Below are 16,070 nucleotides of genomic sequence, written 5' to 3' on the forward strand. Positions count from 1 at the left end.
TAAATGGGTAGCAAAACATTTTAATCCATAAAAATTACAATATAATAGAAAATGTTTCACAAAAAATATATTATTGAAGAGTATGTTTTTGAATAAAAATTGCGTAAATTAAAAGAAACTCAGTGGTTTTTCAAAATCATTATGAATGCAATCTGCCATGAAGAGGAACCAGTCTGGACAGGGTTTTTCAATTTCTTTTTTCAAAGGTTCAGAAAAAAAAAATTGAATAGTTTTGAACAAAATGAAACCTTTCTATTCATAGCTGAACTCATGAAATTTTGCTTGGTCTCAAGCTGCATAGATCAGTAGGATACATAGCCTATGCCCACTGTTTGAAGATAGGCTGAGGATAAGGTTCACTTTTCTTACCTCTGTATTTAAGGCAAAGGCATCTGCACGCTTTCAACCTCCATGTGCCAAAACACATCTAGCATGCATTTGCTCATTTGAAAATGAGAAGGTAAAAAGGAAGGATGCAGAAGATAGTGTGTACCTCTCACAGAACTGCTATGGAAAGTAGCACTCCTTTGTGGTACAGACATATCCAAAAGTTTTTGATGAGTCTGTGGTGGCAGAATCAAGTTCTGGCTGTGCCGCTGAAGGTAGAAATTAATTCATGGTCTATCATTTTGAATTGTCTGCAGCATTGACGGCTTTTATTCTCAAGTGTGCCTGCTTCCGCCAGAACAAGATTTGCAGTAATAAAAACTTCACACACACACCTCCAATAAGGTGCTCATAAAGACTCTAATTAAGTCATTCCTATTCTGCCACTTCTACAAGTCTACAACGTGTTGTTTAACTATCATAAGCTTTGTTTTTGTTGATGACTCTTTTTTGCAGCCATGTGTATCTATGTCAAAAAAATTATCATTAATGCAGTTTATCCCTCTCCAGTGTCTTCTGTGAGGCCGGATCTGAGAATAACTGCAAAATATTCTTGTGGCAATCTAATTGACCTAAATGTCTCATGCGCGATCAACTGGTTTAATCAGTTCATGATGCTACTGAACTTAAATACAATGTATGAGAAAATTAATCATGTCTTAAATTTACTGATAATTTCTATGTGACTTTATTCACTATTCTCCACTGACTTTTAATGCTCAATGATTTTTTTTTTTTTTGACCCAGGCAGAAAGTATGTGCTCTAGCTGCAGTGGAATAATCCACTTAGTGTAGAATCAGATTAAATAAAATAAGTATGATGCTTATAAACTTTGTGCGTTTTAACTATACTTAAAATGAATCTTCTAAAATTTGCATCTATACCTGGAAAATACATTCCTGTTATTAAATATGCTCCGTAAGCTAAGCAAGTTTTTGTATAATTAATAAACATTTAGTGGCATTGACTTTTATAGCTTGTTTTTTGAACTCCTTATCAGTATTGAGCAGATGGGACATAACTATGAGAAATTGTATTTTAAATGTGATTACTATACTTGAATTATATTTGAAAAATTTTGTTCAGTGAAGCATTTAGAAATACAATTTTACTTCCAGATGAAGCTTCAAAGTTAAGGTATTTTTCTCTGTTTAGCACAATGATATTTAAATAATGTCTGGAGCACATAAGAGGAAACAGAAAATAAAAACTATACAAAATAAAATAGTGTTTTAGAAAAAGCTCTACTTAAGATGTCATTTTGTAATAAAATGTTTGATTTAGTCTCTATTTGGTATTTAGAAAATCCTTTTCTAATACCAGCCTTAACAATATTTTACAAAGAGTGATTTTTGATTGAAATTTTGGATTACAAAACAACAACACAGCAACACAGTTTGTCCATTGCAATTTGTATACTTAAAGCATAATCTTTTCATATTAAACGTCCTTCTGTAGTCTTTGATATTTAGTTGGGGGAGGGGAGATTAAAATTTTCTGCATAACCTACTTTTGTGAAAAAATAATGCATAAGTAGGAAGTGGATCAATAACAATTGGACCAGAGGTTACAGGTAGCAATCTCTGAACATAAGCCCAAGCAGGACATGTCAGTGCAAGCGTGGTTCAGATGTTATATTACAACCAACTTCACCAAATTCGAGTTACTTGTTCTTTAAGAATCTATTCTGTTTATTTGGGCAAATTATTCTTCATTGAAGAGGAAATCAAGCCTTTGAACACAAATGTAAATAGTAGAATGAGATTACTGGGACACCTGTGATGTGTTTTACAGTACAAACCATATATTCCCCCACTTTGGATCTCAAATTCACCGCTACCTTACAGCTGAACTACAAGCTGCTTCGTATTCCCTAGAATTCACTTCTTGTGGTTGCCGAATCAAGTGTCTGTACATGGATTTAGTGTTCTTGCTTTCTGAGAGACAAGCACTATGCCACATATTTAGTTTCTCTCTCCTTTAATCTCTTTTGCTGTTTCTTGAAATGTAAAGCTAAGCTCTAAAGGGCTCATTCATCATTGTCTCACAGTGCTGCAGCTGATCACACCTGTGTCTTACAGATATGAACTGTGACCAAATCAAAATAACACTGTTTCACACATTGCATTCATGTAAGTGGCCAAAAAGGGAAAGATGAATTGTGCCTTCACAGGATGACAATTTTATAATAATACAGTAATAAAAAATAAAAGGAGGGAAAAGGAAAAAAAGAAAAAGGAAAAATAAGGAAAAATAAAGGAAAATAAGGAAAAATAAAGGAAAATATGGAAAAATGGAAAATAAGGGAAGAGGGAAAGAAGGGAAGGGGCAGGCAGGGCAGGGCAGGGCAGGGAAGGGCAGGGCAGTGAAGGGCAGGGAATGGAAGGGAAAATTTCTGTCTGAGGAGAAGTAAATGTTCTCAGACAATGAAATGATGGCTTTGGCAAGGCTGGTAATGGGAGCCATAGCAAAAACCCAACCTAGAGACAGTGGCAATTCCTAAAGAAACCCACAAGGAATTAAATCAGGTGGAGGAGCTGAGCAATGAATCTCAACAATTTATTTAATTCTTCCTTTATAAAATGTAATTTCTAACCCTAATTTTTATTCATTTCCCTTAGAGAGTATTGATAATAGCTAAGGTTTGATAAAATACCCTAGAGGACTCTTACAAGCATAAATTTATTTATATTTTTAAAAATATATTTATATTTATAAGTTGTAAACCTCCTTGAAGCAAGTAGGTTATATAGACAGCTAGTTAATTGAATTTTTTTTTTTGCTGATGTATTCATCTGTTTCTCCTTGTTTTCCCCTCTTTTGAGACTCTAAGACTTGTGTCTTCTTAAATTAAGCCTTAAACCCATGCCAAGAGCCCCAAAACCATTTAGGGTTTTGGGGTATTTTTGAGGGGGGAGGGGTTTAGTTTTGGTTGCTTGGGGATTTTTTACTTTTTGATAGTTTCTTCATGTTTCAGGGTCCAAACTGAAAGATCCATGTGGGAATAGATAGTGGCAAACCCTTGCACATAAATGCATTTTTTATCTTTCTGCATAAGAAATGAGATATTGATTTTTCATGAGAATAAAGATAGAGATAGTTCCAAGCTCATCAGAAAGCTATCGAGGCTGCAGTTGAACACATACAGCCTTGTTGTCTTTAGGTCTTCAACTGTTTACACAGTGTGGAAAGATATGATATCTTTATGTGCTTAGTAGCATCATGACCAGTCATGAAGTTACTTCAATGAATTATCAAGAAGATACCAATTACTTACATCAGAGTCTGATTAGTGCCCATTTCCTTCTTCTTCATTCAAGGAGAGATTTCTGTGTTAACATTTCAAAGGGGTCAACCAAAATGATAAATCATCTGTGTATTGCCTGACCCACCTGCATTGCTGTTGAGGAGGGGGAAATGGTGTATTACACTTTCAGGCACTATATCTCAACAAAACCACAGTAAAAAATATCTTCAAAAGGATTTTTGTCTATCTTGATGGGAAAACCTGTGTTCCAGGACCCTCCCAAGATGTGATTCTTCACCATAAACAAACCCTCCAGTCTGCTGCGTCAGTGCAGTTCTGTTTATTTTCAAAAAATACAGATTTCACAGGTGGTGAAAGCATTTCTGGTGAAGGAGAGATAAGGAGGCAGTGTTTGGATGTCATTTCACAGCAAAAACCCCATCTCCCTTGCTTTCTTGGAGAGCCCTAAGCACTGCCACGGTGTACACATGAGAGGTTAAGAGAGAGCCCAATTTTTTTGTATAGAGCTATTCAGAACAGGAAAAGCAGGAGGTTGCTACACAACACCAGATCTGTCTATTCTTGTGGAGAAAATTAAGCACCAGTAAGGCTGTTTTAAAAGAAGGATGTGCAGCACAGCTGTCTCTTTGCCATTGCTCAGCAAAGAAAAGCCACTGTAAAGGAGAGCAACAGAGACTCTGGCAGCTTTTTCAGCTGCTGCTGCTGCTGAAATGCTGAAACAGTGGAGCTGAGGAAAAGAGTATCTGAGTTACACAGGAATACTAAAGTGGTTGAAAATGTGACAGCTATATGCAAGAGTGATCTTTTAGACAGTAAAGCCATTTTTCTAGGGCTGCTGGAGATACATGAGAAACTGTTGCTTTGGCACCTCTTGGAAATGAATTCAAAAGGTTTTATAGATATCAGTACTCAGACTCTGTAATATACTGAACTTCAAAAACAGCTGAACATACTCCTTAAATTTAAAATATTTTAAGGAGTAAAAACCAAGAATTAAACAGTGAATTTTTATTTAGCTTTAAGAAACTGGTATGGAGTTGAGATGATTAGCCGGCATGTCCCGACAATGCTAGTTGACTACCAGCAGCTTCTTCCTAAAGGTTCAGCAGTCTGGTGAGCCCCTATGCAGTGATAAACTGGCATTAAGAGTATTTGCTGAGGTGTATGAAGCCTATACTTTTTTAGAAATGTTCAGATTAGAATCACAGAATGACAGAATATGCTGAGTTGGAATGGGCCAACAAGGATCATCAAGTCCAACCCTTAGCCCTGCACAGCACCATTCCCAAAAGACATACCACATGCCTGAGAGCATTGTCCAAATACTTGAACTCTGGCAGGCTTGGTGCTGTAACCACTTCCTTGGGGAGCCTGTTCCAGTGCCCAAACACCCTCTGGGGGAAGAACCTTTTTCTAATATCCAACCTAAACCTCCCTTGACACAACTTCAGGCCATTCCCTCAGGTCCTGTCACTGGTCCCCACAGAGAAGAGATCTGTGCCTGCCCTTCCTCTCCCCCTCACGAGGAAGTTGTAACTGCAATGAGGTCTCCCCTCAGTTTCCTCTTCTGCAGGCTGAACACATCAAGTGACCTCAGCCGCTTCTCTTATGGCTTCCTCTCAAGGCCCTTCACCATCTTCCTGGTCCTGCTCTTGACACTCTCTAATAACTTTACATGTTTCTTATATTGTGGCACCCCAAACTGCACATTAAAGGTGAGGCCACGTCAGTGTGGAGCAGAGTGGGACAATCACCTCCCTCGACCGGCTGGTGATGCAGGACATGGTTGGTCGTCCTGGCTGCCAGGGCACTGATGACTCATATTCAACTTGCCGTCGACCAGGTCCCTTCCATCAGGCTGCTTTCCAGTCTCTCTTTCCACAGCCTGTATGTACATACAGGGTTGCCCCATCCCAGAAGCTTATAAGTCACAGATCAATCAACAGACCTTAGCTGCCTTGCAAAAGTTACAACCTAAAACTTGCAAAAATATAATAAAAGAAAATCTAGTGAAAAATTGAAAGTCACACAACAAAGTCCAGCTGCACATTCAGGGAGACGCACACAGGGAAACAGCTTCTTACGGTTCAGCTGTTGATGTTCCACCAGCAGATGCTTATTACTTCTTCTTTATGGTTTACTACACAGTGACTCAACTCAGAATAGCATTTTGACTCAAACTCTGGATGAAAGATTAGACTCTAACCCAATAAAATTTTCTTCTAAAGACACAGTTTACCAGTACAGTGTTCATACAGAGGCCTGTCTGCCTCACATTTTTCTAGTCCAACAGGAAAAATCTTTTTTTGCCAAAGGTTTAAACTTCTGTGTTGTCCTTTAAGCCACCTTAGCTCAGTCATAGCCTGTAATGCCATTTTTTGATTTAGCCATAATATTTTACAGTAGCATTATTTTAAAACAATTTTTAACCACTGTTTTATGTCCTTTGTGTGCTACAGCAGCTTTTAGAGGTGTCAATACAATGGCCTCAAAATGTTTACAAACCAAACAGATGAACTGAAACCATAAATAATTACCAATCCGTGTGATAATTCTTTTTTGAATGCTTGTTTCAAACAGTTTCAACTGCATTTCCTGTTGTCATAAGCAAGGTATTAGTTAATGTGCAAAGCTGTGCTAAAGTTCAAAGTTGTATTTCATTTAGGTCTTAAGAAACCACTTTGTTCTTTTATCTCAGTGTCTTCCTTAAAGTGTAATGAGTTAGTAAATATCAGAGTAGACAGAATCAGGGAATATCTCAGTCAGCAGCTTTTAAATCATCAACCAGTTGGAAAATTTAGAAGGCATCCTATTTGAATGCGCAAATTTCAGCTACTGCACACATATTGGGGCTGTTCCAAAATCCTTCAAGCAACCGTTGCTCTGATTGCAAACAATGGTAATTAATCCTCTATTATTCCTATATTATCTAAATATCTAAAATCTAAATCTAATAATATGGTAAAAAATCTTTACTACAATAATTTTTTACAAAATCTTTCCTATCAAAAATTTCAATGAAAAAATCCCTGTCTTACGAAGTTTTCAAATTTTTGAGTTTGGGGATGAAATCAGGGTTGTTACTTCTATAAGAAACAGAGGTAAAAAAAGATAATGTAATATTCTTTCCTCTCTGAAATTTCCATATTCTTAGAGTACTTTTTGTGATTTTTCTGCATTTTACATCATATATTAGAGTACATACAAATATACTTATTAATGAAATTGCACCCTAGTCAGTAGACCTATAGACCAAACAAGTCCCAGCTTGATCCGTGTCAAATGCAAATATATAAAAGGTGTCCTGTGAACAGTTAGTTCAGATATCATTCATGGAGAGGAATGAACTTAATACAGGTTTCTTCTCTGTCTGCTGAATATCTTTTTTTTTTTTACTTCCTTGCTCTATCTACCCAGAATATTTTCTTTAAATTGGCATGTACCTCTTCCTCCATATGTTTAAGAACCTACCTCCAGCCTTCCAATTCCCATTCATTCCCAAACACCTAGCTTCCTGAGGCACATATCCCTTGTTTCTACATCCATACTTCTCCAGCAACACTTGCAGGAATTCCAGTCCTTCCCTTTGGTATTGCAGCAGCCGCAGGGAAAACTTCATGTGGAATTTGAAGAAAATAAAAAAAGTAAGAAAAGAAATGTCTTAGGATCCTCACTGAAAATAATTTAAAACAAAAAATGTCCAGTACTTTTACAACATGTTTTCTGTTCCAGAAATCCCAGCTTTTATTTCAAAGAATATTTTCCATTTAAATCAACATTGCATTTTTAAAAATGAATGGGTTTGTTCCCAAACAATTAAATTAAATGAAGTTCACTATTTGTCACTCCTGACACTCTCATAAATGGCAAATTTAGCAACAAGCAAGCCTCAAGAACAATCTTTCTGGCTTGTACCCTTTTTCTATATCACATATTGGCATGACCTACATGCTAAACTTGTCAGTTACCACCCACAATCAGACAATCCATCAACTTCTCAACACACTTTCCTCCTGTGTCTCAAATGAGAAAAAGAACTGAGTATAGATTCCTTACTTCGGGTCCCCAAAAGAAGATTATCTCCATCAACTTTTTTATACATTTACCCTACCACAGAGACACATCAAGTGTCCCAAAACTGTTTTATTCCTGTGGGATACTGTTTACTTTTTTTTTTTTAATTTTATTTTCAATTTAAGTAGTCCAAATAAACCTATTTTTATTTAGGCTTGATGAAAGATTTTTCCTTACTTTGAATCATACTTTTCAATATAAACTCCTTAGTTTCCTTAGAAGTTTTGGATAACATCTGACCACACACCTCTTCTCATCAGTTTTGTCTATCCTTCAGCCCTGTCATTTTTTTAATCCCTTGTTCTGCACCAGGTATAACTTTAATTCATGTTTTTGGTTTTCCCTGACCACAGTACCTATCTCTGTTCCCCACACTTGGCTCCATCCTTGCGTTAATCATTGAACCTAACCATCCACAACCTAGTTTTGTTTCCTCAAAGCTTTAGTTCCATCTCCAACAAAGTGAGAAAAAGATTGTTATCTCTGTCTTTTCTAAGGGAATGTGCACAGAACTAGAATTCGGTCTGGGTTCAGGTACACAGTGAACTCTTAAACTTTTGATTAAGAACTATAACATTTTCATTTTTTTTAATTCCTCATTAATTTTTCCTTTAGGTTCTTACCCCAACTACTTACTGTGATGATAACCAAATCATAAAAACAGTAACACATCTTTTCACATTCTCCTCAAAGCCAGGGAACAGTAACAGGAATGATCCTTTTTGTGATAACGTTGGCTGGTACAGTTGGTGTTCACAGTGACACCAGTTTAGCCAACAGATGTTTTGGTTTGCTTAACTTTCAAAAAATGAGGAAAGCAAAGAAAATAAATGACCAAATTTAGGATCCTAACATTTATATTTGGACAGGTTTCTTGTTTGTTATCTTGGTTATTAACTCCAATGAACATTAACGCTATTAAACACTGAACTTAAATAAATTTAAATAAAGGTTTACGAGATATCCTAACTTAGAGGATTAGAATTAACACTAGGAATGAACAAAGTCAGTGTTTGTTTATTCAAACTTGATCAAATGATTTGACAGACTGGAAGTTTCTGGTGAGGGATGATCACATGAACAGCCAGTCATAGAATGGTCAATGGGCTAGAGTTTGCAATGAGACTTCAAGGTCTGCTTTGGAGAAATTACACTGAAAAGCAGTGTCTATGGAAAGCAGCAAGTCTTGCAATAGCACCTTAGCATTTCTTGAAAGCATTTCTCCTATACTTCAGAATCATTTAGGGTGGAAAAGGCACTTTTCCAACCATTAACCCAGCACGGCCAAGTCCACCACTAAACCATGTCCCTAAGCACCACATCTGCACGTCTTTTAAATACATGCAGAGATTGTGACTCCACCACTTCCTGGACAGCCTGTTCCAACACTTGTGTGATAGGTTGACCTTGGTTGGACACCAGGTGCCTACCAAGCTGCTCTATAATTCCCCTCCTCAACAGGAAACAGGGTGTGTCAAACTCAGATGGGAAAAAAAAAAGTGGGTCAAAGTAAAAGCAGTTTAATAAACAAAAGCAAAGGCCATGCACGGAAGCAGAGGAAAACAAAAGATTTATTCTCTCTTTCCCATCAACAGCAATGTCCAGGCACTTCCCAGGGAGCAGGGCTTCAGCACACATGGTTGTTCCAGAAGACAAACGTTGTAATAATTAATAGCACCACCCACATGCGCACAATTTCTGTTACCTTTTATTGATTAGCAGATATCATATGGTATGAAATTTCTCTTTGGACAGCTTGAGTCAGCTGTCCTGGCTATGTTGTCTCCTAAGTTCTTGACCATCCTTAGCCTACTGGTGAGGCGGGAATGCTGGAGAGACAGCACTGGTGGTGTGTGAATACTCCTCAGCAGTAGCCAAAAACACTGCTGTGTTATCAATGTCTTATTAGCTACCAGTATAAGACAGGTACCTTTCAGGTAGTTGTAGAGAGTGATACGGTCTCCTTTTCTCCAGGCTAAACAACAGCTCCAATACCCTAAGCCACACCTAAGACTTTTTGTATAGTCCTTTCACCATCGTCATGGCCCTTATTTGGAAACCTTCTCAGCCAGTTTCTTTACCTTCCTTCTTCTTTCAAGGTGCTGGCTGTCTCAGCCTCTGATAGCCAGTGTCCTCCTGGGATCTGTCAGATGTTCATAGCATCCTTGGCAAAAGGTCCTGGACAGCCACAGTTGCTGGGACAGGAATCTGAGTGTGCACTGTACATATCAATGTCACCCAAAACTGTCATGAGGGTCTTTGCCCCAAACTGTTCATGTTAAAGAGAAATATAGCCACTAGCCAGGTTAAACCTGGGAATCACAAAGAGGGGTTTTTTTAACTGAAGGAGTCAGCTTGAAAGCGTGAAGAAATGCAAATATTCGTAGCAGTGCAGAGGAACTTAGAGTGGAAATGGCAGCAGTCAGTGTCAGGATTGCCATTGCCAGAAATTGTCCCGGGCTATCAGAACCACTGCCAAGGCCAGGCAGAGCAGCCTCTCCATCGTATGCCATGAGCAGCCCGTGGGGTGGATGACAATATGATGTGCGATGTCCAGGGAACTGAAACATATATACAGGTATGATCCCAGCTGCATCAGGGCTAGCACTTGAAGGGAGCAGCATAGATGCACTTAAAACGTCCCATAGGAGGGATGTGCTGCTTGGAAGGGTGGTACTTGTCACTCACATTTTCCCCTCTGGAGTGGGGGTGCATTAGACTTGGGGCAGCAGATGTGGATGCAATTACAGTTTTCTAGGATCAGCCATAGAAAGCTGTTTAGAAATGTGCAGATATAAGCTAACCTTTAGTAAGTGACTAGCACTGTGATTTATCTGTTGAGTTGCTGATATAGATCCTAAATGCATAGATCACTAATTGCTGCTTAATTATATGATGCTAAAAAATCAAATCACTTTTATTCTTGATTTGTTTCAACCTATGAAAACTCAATCTGCAAAACATTCCAAAAGAAATAATTCTTTTTTAAATGATCTGCATAGAAGCAAGTTATCAGAACTAAAGAAAGGAAATTTTTTTGCGTTGTCTGGTCACTGATTGCAAAATACCTGTTAAATGCCCTTCACAGGAACAAAAATCCCAATTCCATCAAACCTCCAAAAGCAGTTTTAAAACTACCAAAACCAAGATAGTCCTTGTTGCTCCAAATTGCAGCCATATAAGAAGTTGTGAAATGAGTAAGATGGACAAAGAAAAAAGTAATCCAAAACTCTGGTGAAAGGAACAAAGGATAGAGAGTGTATGTGGGGAAGATTTTCTTTATTTAGGTACTGCTATAGATGTTTTATGGGGTTTTTTTAAATTTCTTAATTAATAGTTTTATATAACAGCCGTATAATTTCCTATTAATTGGCAGGGGAGGGAGAGCATGAGAAATACTTCACATCCATGAAAAGTCACTCACATAAAGCTTGAAAAATATGTCATTCCCAGACTACCTACAAATGAACACAATAAATACAATTACACCGTGACTAAATGCTACTGAAAAGAAACTCATCCAAAGACTGTATTAATTAATTATTAATTATTTTTTCTGAATTACTCAGCTAACTGAGCTGAGGTATTCTTTGGTCAATATTTGCTGTGAGAATTCTCAAAGAGTTGAGAAAAAGCAAAAAAAAAAAAAAAAGAATTAGTGTCCTTTATGGCAAACACAGCTCATAAGTACTTTCAATTAGAAAAACCAGGAAATTATTTTTCTACACTGCATTCTTCTGTCACATGGATCCTGTATTACATAACCAACAAACACGATATTATGCAAAAAGAATATGAGGTTGTGGACTAGTAGTAAAAAAGTCAGAGCAGGTTGGGGGTTTTGTCTCTGTTTTCTTCTTTTTTTTTTTCCTGCATTGAATCTTGCAATTAGTCAAAAACAATTTAGAGTAAGGAATTAAGCCAGTGGTAGCGGCTACTGCTTTCTATGTCTAGCCAATGATATCTGCATTCCAGTTAAATAGCCTCAATCATTGACAAAGAGATACAGGTGAAGGTGCTTGTATTTTGTTGACGCTGCGTATTTGAAAGCTAGTTCACCTTTCAGACAGGAAGGGTAGAATTACTTTCAATTCAAGAGTGCAAGAAATAGGAAAAGGTACATGGATACAGCGAAACATTTTGAAGAAAGTTTTGCCATTACTATCTAAAGATAAGAAACATATATTATGGTTTGTTTGAGGGTATCAATCTTCTCAGAGCCTGAATTTTTCTAAATCACAGGCATATTTTTTTTCCTTCTACAATGATTTGCACCCCAATTTAAGTTATTTAGATGTCAAGAGATCTGTCACAAATACACAGTTGCTACTTAGATGTTTAAATGAGCTAAATTGAGCCTGAAGTTAATTGCGCTTGTAAATTGCTTGCCCAGTAAAGGCCAGTTTGTCAACCCAGGTACATATAATATTTGCACATACATCACCTCCAACATTCACAATTCTTCCTAATACCTCCCTACAATACACGCCTCCTTCCCGCTTATATCTTCTATATGAGTACTAGAGATCATGCTCACCGACAATAACTATACATCTATCCTTTAGTTCTTTAAAAACTCAATCCCATGTCACCTTGTCCATTATTTTGCCCACACTCATGTTAGACCACCTGCTACGTGATTATCCAAATGATCCTGTTCATTCCTTTTTATAGGAAGCTAAAACTTCTCTTAGCTCTCTTGGGATCTCTTGGTGTTCTAATGTCTACTGAAAATTAATATACACTGTTTTCAAGATAATTGATAAACAATATCTTTCAAACTAATTCTTTTACCAGTTTTTAGTGAATAATTTAGTTATTGATATCCTACTTTTACACTACTATATCATAACAACAAACATAACATATTGTGAAATCCAAGGTAGGATGCCATAATTTTTAAATACTCAGTTATTTCATTGGGAAGGAAATGGTTAAAATAGTACACAGTAAATTTGTGTGCAAAACAATTTTTATTATTTCTTGTCAAAAGGAAGTCTTGAAAAGTAATTTCCAATCTATGTATGAATAAATTTCAGCAAAAGATCATCCTTCTGAAAAAATGGTTTCATCTGATTCAGACATATTTCTATCATAATTGTAATTTTCTAAGAAATCCAGGACTAAACTATGAAATTCAGTTACAGGTTGCCACAATTTCTGTTAAGAAAAGGTGGATCTTTTTCCATTAATTTGTCTTTTTTTACATCTGTTCTAAGGTCTTGTGGTGACAGTCACCATATTGTTAAATACACAGTGAGTAGCTAGAGCTGTTGATTTTAAAAAGTGTGTCAAATCTATTAGGAAGTGTCCCAAGATACTAAGTTTTCACCATAAAAAATTAAATTGATGTTGTTGAAGACAGATGACAGGCTGGTGATCTAAGAGTTTGGGGGATTTCTTCTGGTTCCTTAGCTTTCCTCTCTTTAATTGGTTATCCCAAGGCATGGAAAGACAGAATGACCCAATTTCAAAAAATGAGTTGTAATCACTAGGGATTTTTTTTTTATTATTTTGTAAGAGATATTTCAGGATATAGTCTGAAATCCTGATGGAAATAACAGTGAATAGCTCATCAGACTTCAGGAGGGTGAATCTGAGACAGTTTCTCAGACAAAGACAAATCAGGTATGTGAAAACTTGCACTGAGCTGACATACCTTCTAGGCAAAATTTCTTTTATCACTGTGAAGTTTCAATTCTGAACTTCATATATTTGATGTAACAGTTTGGAGGGGGGTGAGACATAAAATGGATCTGAGGTTTCTGGTATCTTTAAGATTAGGAAAGAAGTTGTAAAGACATCTTGTTCAGATACTGATAATACAAAAATATTATGCTATTTCCCACTACAGACTTGATCCTGAAGAAACTCTCAGATGGAAAGCAGTGATACTGCTACTGTCAAAGAAGAAAGTAGAAATCTATAACAAAGCTCATCTTGATATAGCTAGATAAACAAACTGAAAAGATGAACATAAACCCTTTCTTTTGGTATCTATTTCTCTCCAGGATTTCAACTTTAAAAAATGAAATCTTTCGCAGTACAGGAAATCTCAGATGTTACATCATTATTTCTTTTTTAGTCTTAAGAGTTACTATCATATTATCTAATGTTTATACTTTTTTTTCCCCCAGCATCTAATTCCAGAAGAAAACAAGAAGGAATTTTGATAGTTTAAATGTATCACTCAGTCATCTTTGTATTTTATGAGAATTGATACTTTGCTATCTTTGGTACTTGAAAGTAATATAAGCTTTAGAAGGATTCTGAATACCTCACTCAGTTCCTTGGGAACTAGATTCCTTCCAGATGAAACCAAACTGCAAGATGCAATTCAACCAGTTTTGCTATCCATCTGTATATGTTGCTATTCCCAGGTCTTGGAGCTATGCTCTTAATATTTACTCAGTAATATATTGTATTGAAGTGAGAAAGTAGATTCAACTGAGCAGACTGAAATGAATGATACCTCTAAACAATGGAAATTATTTCAGTATTTTATTTGGCTGTGATATTTAGTAAATTTTTTAGTTTTATTGCTAATGTGTAATCTTTAACCACCTGTTAACATTTCTACAGACCTCAAAATCTCAAGTAAATAAAGATGGTTCTATGGGAGAGTTCCCATAGTTTAGTTGCCAGGCTAGAATATGACTGTGCTGTCTCTGCTTCCTGAACAGACAACTTTTGGGCCTAAACTAGAGTTGGTCTCTCTATGGTTTCTTTATATCCTCTAGGAGGAAACTTGAGACTTTTTGCTGCATCCTGCTCTGAATACCTTTCTGGCGGCTTCTTCCATTATCTATACACAAAGCCCAGGGAAAGTAGCTCCCTAAGGATGTCAGGTATGCAAAGTGAACCCTCCTCAGATGGCCATCCTAGTGTTGCAAAGTCATCATTCACACAGGTAGTGAAAGGGAAGTGAAGACATGTGAGAACATAGATCACACAACCATGCTAAAAACCAATTCCTGATAATCCTAATTCCTAATATCAACAGGAATATCCAGACTTGAGGTTGGCAAGGGCTCAGCCTAGCTTGTCCCAGCCAGGACTGAGATAAGGGATGTTGCCAGCAGCAAGTCAGAGCAACAGGACTTTTCACATGGACAAATGCTGCCAGAACAAATCCTAAACTGAGGAGCTGAAATGCAATGGTTGAACTGAATATAGAGTATCACACAAGGAAAATACCTGTCATGAGCTACTTACCATTTCTAAATGAAAGAGGCTTTTTCATTAGTTTGTAGCTTTTCTTCATTGTAGAAAGTTCTATGTTACACTACACTTGCCCAGTATGAGTGAGACCAATGTCATCTGTCTTGAGTCATCAAAGCCAGAACTCCAGCTGTACATGGCTTCCCTGAACAGACAATGATAAGAGATAGGCCCCTGAAGAAGATTATCTGGCCAGTAAAACATATCTTAGTTGTCTGGAGATTTCTCCAGAGCTTTCTATGTTGGTACTATCAGGCGCCAATGTTAACTGTTCCTGACAAATATGGTAGGTATGACAAATCCAGTAGTAGACAGACAAATCCAGAAATATATTTGCTATTATAATAAACATATCAGGTTCATTGCAGAGAACTAGAAATTTGTCTGAAGTACAGAAAGTTTTCTTCTGCTTATCTGCAATATTGCTGAACTGCCCAGTGCCTCTCCAGATGAAATGGGATTGAATGACTAAGCCCGTTAAATTGCAATGCTGTCTTTAAGGTCTGTAAGACTTTTCTACACATAGCAGCTCTGTGTTCCCATAACCATGTTTCTTAGCATCTGTGATCCAAATACAATAAATCACATAAGCACTTAAACCCTTATCTAGTACTATATAAGCAATTGGACAAACAACCCTGTCTTTTTCCAAACATGAAAATCTTTTCAAATTCCTTCCTTCCTGTCTACCAAAAGGACCTGATCCAAATAAACAAAATAGCTGTGGCTTATGTTTGTGAATTGTCTCATCATTTTTGTTTCATACTGTTCTACTCTATGAATATTGTCACATAATTACATATCGTTGCATTGTTGCTATCCTTTTTCTTATGCATCTGTGCATTTTGAAGTGAAAGTTTCATGTTTCATTTATTTTTCTATTTCCTTCTTTCAATATTTTTAGATCACTGTGAGTTTTTGAAAATCTGCTCTGAGCTCACTGATTTTTTACTACACAGCTGATTCAGCAATTAATGTTGCATCCACACTGTTTAAGCTTTTGTGTTGAAACACAACTGAAATAACAAGAAGGTAAGTCAAAGTTGGCAGTTCCATTCAAAGTAATACTGGTTTTCTTTCTTTTCTTTTCTCTTTTCTCTTTTCTCTTTTCTCTTTTCT

This window comes from Neopelma chrysocephalum, unplaced genomic scaffold (assembly GCF_003984885.1).
Source record: "Neopelma chrysocephalum unplaced genomic scaffold, ASM398488v2 Primary Assembly neopelma1_67, whole genome shotgun sequence".
Classification (NCBI taxonomy): domain Eukaryota; kingdom Metazoa; phylum Chordata; class Aves; order Passeriformes; family Pipridae; genus Neopelma; species Neopelma chrysocephalum.